At 50.2% G+C, this 7,916-nt stretch overlaps 1 non-coding gene and 1 pseudogene across 1 annotated transcript; both read left to right on the top strand.

Moving 5' to 3' along the window:
* The first annotated feature begins 7,452 nt into the window (after positions 1–7,452).
* On the top strand, positions 7,453–7,607 carry LOC124608223. Its single transcript, XR_006978910.1, has one exon. It is a non-coding gene; the product is annotated as a 5.8S ribosomal RNA (ribosomal RNA).
* Positions 7,608–7,795: 188 nt separating this feature from the next.
* The window catches only part of LOC124608974, a 4,786-nt pseudogene continuing 4,665 nt past the window's right edge, over positions 7,796–7,916 (top strand).

Genomic DNA, 7,916 nt, shown 5'->3' with positions numbered 1-7,916 from the left:
TCGACACTTACTGTTCCCACCCCTGAAGAGGGCCTGGGGCAGAACGCAGAGAACGTGACAGAATGGCATACTAAGATAAATCAATTGTTGGACACTAGTATCAAAAACGGTAAAATTAGTAACACAGCAGTACTCTCAATTAAGAAGGAGCTCGCCGCCTGGGCTATCGCTAGCGCGAAGCTCGAGGGACGACTCGAGGAATTGGAAAAGGAAAATGAACGACTACGGAAACAGCCCACCAAAACGTGGGCAGGAGTGGTCGCACAAGCGGCCACCAAAGCACAATCCACAAAAGAGACAATTGAAAAGGTATCCAAAAAGCCTGACACGGCTGTCTTCTTAAGACCCCTGCCAGGCCAGGATATCAAAAAAGTACAGGAATTATTTACAACTACCATAAATCCTGCAGCAGACAAAATAAAAATAAACAAGGTAAAGGCAACAAAAAACGTTGTTATAGTAGATGTTGCGACTGAAGAGGACAGGGACAAAATATTAAAACATGAAAAACTCAAAAAGGTTGTCAAGTGTGAACCGCCCAAAAAGCGGAATCCCTTAGTAATCCTATACGACGTACCCACTGCAATAAACGAAAACGACATCTATGAGACAATAAATCAACAAAATTTTGAGAACATGAGTCTGGACGATTTCAAAAAAGAGTTCAAATTACGATTTAGAACTGGACCCAGAGAGCGCGATGTTGTACACCATGTAGCTGAAGTTTCGGGGAATATGTGGCGTAAGCTCACTACTATGGGCAGAATCTACATGGGGTTCCACTCCATAAACGTTAGGGACTACCTTGTAGTTCCCCGGTGTCATAATTGTGGAGACCTCGATCATGTTCACAAACACTGTGAGCGAAAGCCGGCTTGCTCCAGGTGTGGTGCAGAAGATCACACCAGGAAAACGTGTGGCAAAACAGGGATATGTATCCCTTGTACAAGACGAGGAAAAAAGAACTGTAATGCCACGGGAAGAAATTGCCCCACATATAGGTTACTAGAACAGAGACTTATCTCGAGAACTGATTATGGCTGAGTCCATATCAGGCGGCAGGAAGCCTAAGAGAAAGTCTCCGAGTAAAAGGGCGAGGGATGCACTAAGGGCCAGCAGATTTAGGGAGTTCTTACAAGGAGTTACCAATATCCGAATCATGAAAGTAGACACGAAAGATGCTGGTGTACAAACGGACCCCTGTGGTTACATTGGTGCTTCCTCTCCCTCAAGACGGGGACTAGGGTCGCTTAAAGAGCTAGAACGACCAAAAGGGCATCCTGTGGCAAAACCACAGACGAACGTACCAGAGAAACAAGACATACAAGTCAATGTAATAGACAGTACATTTTCCTCTACCAACTCTGGTATACAAAAAGGTTTGGGCGTAGATCCCAAAAGGGTATACCCCAACCTAGAACATGCACTACAATTAGCACGCCTGGAGGAGCCGGCGGTCCTCACCACAGCCCTGAGGCATGTGGTACGTGTCGGTCATGAATACAGCAGAGACGTCACCTTCTCGGTGATGGAGGCTGTCGACAGAATACAGCTGAAGACAATGAATCTCCCCACCGACTTTGGAGCCCTGCGTGACCTGATCAAAAAAGTATTTGACAGACGAAATGAGAAATTTGATCTAGATGAACTCTACAGTCAATCTGTCATAACAAATGGAAGAATAGCCCACGACTGGAATAAGAACTGGCCCGAATCACATATAAGAACATATTATGCACGAGACCCATTTAAACGTAGGACAGATTAACTCACATAACAGCAAATTAGTCATGCAGGAACTCCGCAGAGTCGTGGAGGAGAGGAGTCTGGATGTGCTCTGTTTGCAGGAACCATACTCCCTGGCTGGGCGAATCCCATTTGCGGCAGCAAGTTGGCAGGTCATTCACAGTGGAGCAGAACCCAGAGCAGCTATAATGATCATCAACAAAGCGCTAAGAGCCACAGTTCTCTCCCAGTTTTCCGACGATCACTGCAACGTCGTGGAACTACAAACATCAGCTGGAGTACTATACATCATAAACATGTACTTCCAGTACGGCCGGACAATAGATGAATTCCTTGACAAGCTTACACAAGTAACCACGGCGTTGCGGGGACGTCGATGTGTCATTACAGCAGATATAAATGCCAAGTCCCCCCTGTGGTTCAGCGGCACACGAGATGACCGAGGAGAAAAGGCTGAAGAGACCATCATGGCGCTACAGCTAATGGTCGCCAATAAGCAAGGAAACCCGCCCACCTACGCAGGAGGTGGGGGCGAGGGCACCAACATTGACGTTACATTGGTCACGCCCAATCTCGCCACCAAAGTAACAAACTGGATGGTCTGGGACCAGGTAACAACCAGTGACCACAATCTTATCACATTCTCATTGGGAGACGAAGAATGCCGCTGGGACATGGGGTGGGAGACACAGCTAAACTACAACAGAGCTGACTGGGATCGCCTGGCAAGGGAGTGTGAAATACCGACATTGCCCGACGGTGACGAAAATGTCGAGGGATACGCAGAGGAGCTGGTGAAAGCAGTCGTAAGGGCGGTAAAGGCCGCTGTACCAACCAGGAGGAGAGCCGTAGCGGCCTCTCCGTCACCATGGTCAACCGAGCTGGGACAGATGCGCCAGTCTGTCAGGAGGGCCAGGAGGTACTACCAGCGAAGTGTCGTCTGGGAAGAAAAGCAACGTTGGCTGCTGAGATATAGAGAGGCCAAGGAGCACTTCCAGCAAGAGCTCAAAGCCTTGAGGCTACAGAGCTGGGAAAAGTATGTACAAACGCAACTAGCTACAGACCCATGGGGTGTACCATATAAGTTGGTGCGGGAAAAGATCAGGTCACCCATGGTGTTGTCCACCGTCAGGGATCAGGGCAGGATGACGGAAACCTGGCAGGAGACTGCTGAGGTCCTCCTCCGTGTCCTGCTGCCTGACGATGGCGAAAATGAGGACTCTGAGGCACAACAGCAGATTCGGAGACAAGATCTAGAGGAATACCGAAACAACAATATGGTATATCCCTTCTCCGAGGAAGAAGTAGCTACACAAATAAAAGCCCTTAAAAGAGGCAAGGCTCCAGGCCCAGACGGCATCACCGCAGAGGTGGTGCAATTCCTGGCTCCCCAATTGGTGGCACCTCTCACAAGGTTGTACAACGAGTGTCTGCGGCTCGGGAAATTCCCCCAAATATGGAAAAGGGCTACAGTTGTAATTATCAAGAAAAGTCGAGACAAAGATCCACGAGAACCCAAATCCTACAGGCCCATATGTCTATTAGACACACTGGGGAAACTTTTTGAGAGGTTGCTGGCAGACAGACTGGCAGCACATCGAGTGTTGTGCGGGATGAGTAACAGACAATTCGGTTTCAGGACAGGGAGATCGGCGTCTGACGCCATCGCCCTGGCTGCTGAGGTCTGCGCCTCTACCCCGCACAAATACGTGGTCGGCATCATGGTGGATATCAGTGGCGCCTTTGACAGCCTGTGGTGGCCCTCGCTCTTCTCTCGATTGCGAGAGAAGGAGTGCCCAGCGTCGCTATATGGCTGTCTCAGGAGCTATTGTGAGAATAGGGAGGTCTGGCTATCGTCCCCTAGCGGAAGAGTAAGCAAAAAGATCACCAAGGGGTGTCCACAGGGGTCAGTCCTGGGGCCACTCTTTTGGGATGTTAATATGGAACCTCTTTTGGACAACCTTCAGAACAGCGACGATGTGCTAGAGGGCATAGCCTACGCGGACGACCTCCTCCTGCTGGTTGGTGGCCGTAGCCGCGAAGACTTAGAGCCGAAAATTGAAAGGGCCATAACAATCCTAAGTACATGGTGCCACCTGTCCAAAATGAAGATTTCTCCAACAAAATCTACATATCTACTCTTAAAAGGACAACTAGTTAGAAATCCAACTGTGAGGATAGACGGCTCACCAGTTCTTCGACGCCATGAAGCGCGATACCTGGGCGTAGTCGTCGATGAGAGGTGGACATATACATCACACATAGATACCGTTACACAAAAATCCTTGGAAACATTAAATCATCTCATTGCAATTGGACACAAGCGATTTCACCTACCACCAGAACTAATCAAATTATATCATAATAGCATATTGACTTCAATTGTAGGATATGGATCAGGAATCTGGGCCCACAGACTCACGAGGGTTATGCCTGCCATGGCTGTGAGAAGAGTGCAGCGGAGCATGTTACTAAGATCAGTGGGAGCATACAGAACTACACCTGGAGGAGCCCTAACAGTACTGATGGGGCTCTGCCCGCTCGACATTAAAATCCGGGAGCAGGCAGCATGGTACTGGATAAAAAAGGGAAACAGGGACAAAGTAGTTGAATTGATGGGGATATACGTGGGGAACAAAATTGAAATCAAACGAAGGGGGGAAGAACTTTGGCAAGAACAATGGGATAAAGAGGAAACCGGTCGGCGAACACATGAACTGCTGCCCAATATTAGGGAAAGGTTACAACTAAAGCACTTCACACCATCACGAGGACTGCTGCACTTCCTCACAGGTCATGGACCCTACCCGGCATATCTATGCCGGTTTGGGAAACAGGCGACACCAGCGTGTGACTGTGGGGCCACACCAGGCACCCCGGAACACGTGGTGTATGAGTGCCACCTCTTCGACGATGTAGCCGCGCAACTTCGTCAGCAATTACCAAATCACGACACGTATCACCTGCTCAGGCATGAGGACCACTTTACAATCCTGAATAAATTATCTAACGAAATATCACTCAAAGTGATAAGGGACTATTTAAGGAACAACAATTAAGACCTAACTATTCCCAAATTAGACTCTGCGCATTCTAACCTGTTCCGCCGAGGCGAGGACTTGGCCAGCCGCTTTACGGCTGGAATCCGCCATGCCTGGGATTAGGAGGTAGGGTGCGCCCAACTACCGATTGAGACACTCACCAACTTCGACACTAGGTTAAGATAGAGTAGACGTAGGATAAGCTAGGATAGAAACCATTAGTATAGTACTGCAGCGTATTGAAACTCCGGCCAGCCTGGTGCCAGGGGCACGTTCACCGGGATTAGCTCGGTGAACAAGGCCAACAATGTAGGTTTATACTATTCTGGCACAAATGTAAACGCTGCAGGTAGAAGTAGCTTAGCATAAGTAGAATATAACAATGTAGGAAAATAGACAGAAGTGCCCATAGTGTGAGCAACAGAAAAGTAACAAATTGTGTTAGCTGTAGTACTAATATAAAATTCAAATGTATCAAATAGGACCCACTAATTGTATAAGGTGGTGGGTTGTTTGTATGATATAAGAATATTGAGAATAAAGAATTTTTTTTTTTTTTTTTTTTTAAAAAAAAAAAAAAACAGAGTCCCGACCAGAGATGGAAGGGACGCTTTTATTAGATCAAAACCAATCGGTCGGCTCGTCCGGTCCGTTTGCCTTGGTGACTCTGAATAACTTTGGGCTGATCGCACGGTCCTCGTACCGGCGACGCATCTTTCAAATGTCTGCCTTATCAACTGTCGATGGTAGGTTCTGCGCCTACCATGGTTGTAACGGGTAACGGGGAATCAGGGTTCGATTCCGGAGAGGGAGCCTGAGAAACGGCTACCACATCCAAGGAAGGCAGCAGGCGCGCAAATTACCCACTCCCGGCACGGGGAGGTAGTGACGAAAAATAACGATACGGGACTCATCCGAGGCCCCGTAATCGGAATGAGTACACTTTAAATCCTTTAACGAGTATCTATTGGAGGGCAAGTCTGGTGCCAGCAGCCGCGGTAATTCCAGCTCCAATAGCGTATATTAAAGTTGTTGCGGTTAAAAAGCTCGTAGTTGGATTTGTGTCCCACGCTGTTGGTTCACCGCCCGTCGGTGTTTAACTGGCATGTATCGTGGGACGTCCTGCCGGTGGGGCGAGCTGAAGGCGTGCGACGCGCCTCGTGCGTGCTCGTGCGTCCCGAGGCGGACCCCGTTGCAATCCTACCAGGGTGCTCTTGAGTGAGTGTCTCGGTGGGCCGGCACGTTTACTTTGAACAAATTAGAGTGCTTAAAGCAGGCAAGCCCGCCTGAATACTGTGTGCATGGAATAATGGAATAGGACCTCGGTTCTATTTTGTTGGTTTTCGGAACCCGAGGTAATGATTAATAGGGACAGGCGGGGGCATTCGTATTGCGACGTTAGAGGTGAAATTCTTGGATCGTCGCAAGACGAACAGAAGCGAAAGCATTTGCCAAGTATGTTTTCATTAATCAAGAACGAAAGTTAGAGGTTCGAAGGCGATCAGATACCGCCCTAGTTCTAACCATAAACGATGCCAGCCAGCGATCCGCCGCAGTTCCTCCGATGACTCGGCGGGCAGCCTCCGGGAAACCAAAGCTTTTGGGTTCCGGGGGAAGTATGGTTGCAAAGCTGAAACTTAAAGGAATTGACGGAAGGGCACCACCAGGAGTGGAGCCTGCGGCTTAATTTGACTCAACACGGGAAACCTCACCAGGCCCGGACACCGGAAGGATTGACAGATTGATAGCTCTTTCTTGATTCGGTGGGTGGTGGTGCATGGCCGTTCTTAGTTGGTGGAGCGATTTGTCTGGTTAATTCCGATAACGAACGAGACTCTAGCCTGCTAACTAGTCGCGTGACATCCTTCGTGCTGTCAGCGATTACTTTTCTTCTTAGAGGGACAGGCGGCTTCTAGCCGCACGAGATTGAGCAATAACAGGTCTGTGATGCCCTTAGATATTCTGGGCCGCACGCGCGCTACACTGAAGGAATCAGCGTGTCTTCCTAGGCCGAAAGGTCGGGGTAACCCGCTGAACCTCCTTCGTGCTAGGGATTGGGGCTTGCAATTGTTCCCCATGAACGAGGAATTCCCAGTAAGCGCGAGTCATAAGCTCGCGTTGATTACGTCCCTGCCCTTTGTACACACCGCCCGTCGCTACTACCGATTGAATGATTTAGTGAGGTCTTCGGACTGGTACGCGGCATTGACTCTGTCGTTGCCGATGCTACCGGAAAGATGACCAAACTTGATCATTTAGAGGAAGTAAAAGTCGTAACAAGGTTTCCGTAGGTGAACCTGCGGAAGGATCATTACCGACTAGACTGCATGTCTTTCGATGTGCGTGTCGTGTCGCGCAACACGCTACCTGTACGGCTCGCAGTAGCCGTGCGCCGCGTGCGGAACCACGCGTGCTTCTCAAAACTAACGCCAATGTTGTGTGGTACGAGCGCTGAAGCGCTGGAGCGGCTGGCCTGCGGCACCTGGCGCCTGGCGCCGGTTTTGAATGACTTTCGCCCGACTGCCTGTCCGCTCCGGTGTGGAGCCGTACGACGCCCATCGGCCGTGAGGCCGTTGGACACAGAACGCTGGAACAGGGGCCGCCACACGCCTACGTCCCGCCTATGCAACTGTCTTGAAAGAGACAGTGGAAACTAAGAAAAGATCACCCAGGACGGTGGATCACTCGGCTCGTGGGTCGATGAAGAACGCAGCAAATTGCGCGTCGACATGTGAACTGCAGGACACATGAACATCGACGTTTCGAACGCACATTGCGGTCCATGGATTCCGTTCCCGGGCCACGTCTGGCTGAGGGTCGGCTACGTATACTGAAGCGCGCGGCGTTTGCCCCGCTTCGCAGACATGGGAGCGTCGCGGCCGCCTGTGGGGCCGGCCGCGCCTCCTTAAACGTGCGATGCGCGCCCGTCGCCTGGCGGTTCGCATACCGGTACTTACTCGGTAGCGTGCACAGCCGGCTGGCGGTGTGGCGTGCGACACCTCGTACAACGACCTCAGAGCAGGCGAGACTACCCGCTGAATTTAAGCATATTACTAAGCGGAGGAAAAGAAACTAACAAGGATTCCCCCAGTAGCGGCGAGCGAACAGGGAAGAGTCCAGCACCGAACC

This window comes from Schistocerca americana, chromosome 3, assembly GCF_021461395.2.
Source record: "Schistocerca americana isolate TAMUIC-IGC-003095 chromosome 3, iqSchAmer2.1, whole genome shotgun sequence".
NCBI classification, from domain to species: domain Eukaryota; kingdom Metazoa; phylum Arthropoda; class Insecta; order Orthoptera; family Acrididae; genus Schistocerca; species Schistocerca americana.
This window is presented reverse-complemented; position numbering and strand designations above follow the sequence as displayed.